This window comes from Heptranchias perlo, unplaced genomic scaffold (genome assembly GCF_035084215.1).
Source record: "Heptranchias perlo isolate sHepPer1 unplaced genomic scaffold, sHepPer1.hap1 HAP1_SCAFFOLD_60, whole genome shotgun sequence".
NCBI lineage: Eukaryota > Metazoa > Chordata > Chondrichthyes > Hexanchiformes > Hexanchidae > Heptranchias > Heptranchias perlo.
The window spans coordinates 5,294,277-5,294,935 of NW_027139623.1; the positions used below are offsets into that span (position 1 = coordinate 5,294,277).

Here is a 659-nt window from a genome sequence, read left to right on the forward strand (position 1 = left end):
ATAGACTTGAATATGAAGCTGCCATTCGTGCCCAGCTGGTAGTCAGGTCTCCATAATGATTTAATGTAATTATTTAACTTTACTCAATGGCTGATGTGAGCTGCGGCAAAATGTATTTCCAGCCGGTCAAGTATTGCAGGTATCGACTGTCTCTTCAGTCCGATATCAGGTGAAGAATTACTGGCTGTTGTGTAATTTCCATTGATTGGGGGTTGGCGACATCTACTGGGCGGAAACGGGAACTGCAACAGAGCGAGAAAGGATCCGTCAGAAACCAGTTTAAATGAAGAACAAAATCCAACAGCCTGCAGTGTCTGTTCAGGGTCTGATGTTTGAGAGCAATTTGATCATCCCTGATTGTCAGCGATGGTGGTATAGTGTGAGCATAGCTGCCTTCCAAGCAGTTGACCCGGGTTCGATTCCCGGCCATCGCATTTCAGTATTCTTCTAATATTATTTCCATCATTAAGTTTGCCATCGAATTTGTTGCAGTTCAGCTGGATATTGTTTCCAAAACATAAACTGGTATAATTACAGCAAAATATTTTCAACGTTAATTTATTTTTCCTATAGAAGGAATAGATTACAAATATACTGGAAATAGTGAGCTACCAAGGGTCTAACGAGAGTGAGGAAGTCAAATGATATGTGAGCTTTTA

At 40.8% G+C, this 659-nt stretch overlaps 1 non-coding gene across 1 annotated transcript; it reads left to right on the forward strand.

The window, feature by feature from the left end:
- Positions 1-363: 363 nt before the first annotated feature.
- trnag-ucc (transfer RNA glycine (anticodon UCC)) lies at positions 364-434 on the forward strand. The gene has a single exon. It is a non-coding gene; the product is annotated as a tRNA-Gly (tRNA).
- The last annotated feature ends 225 nt before the right edge of the window (positions 435-659 follow it).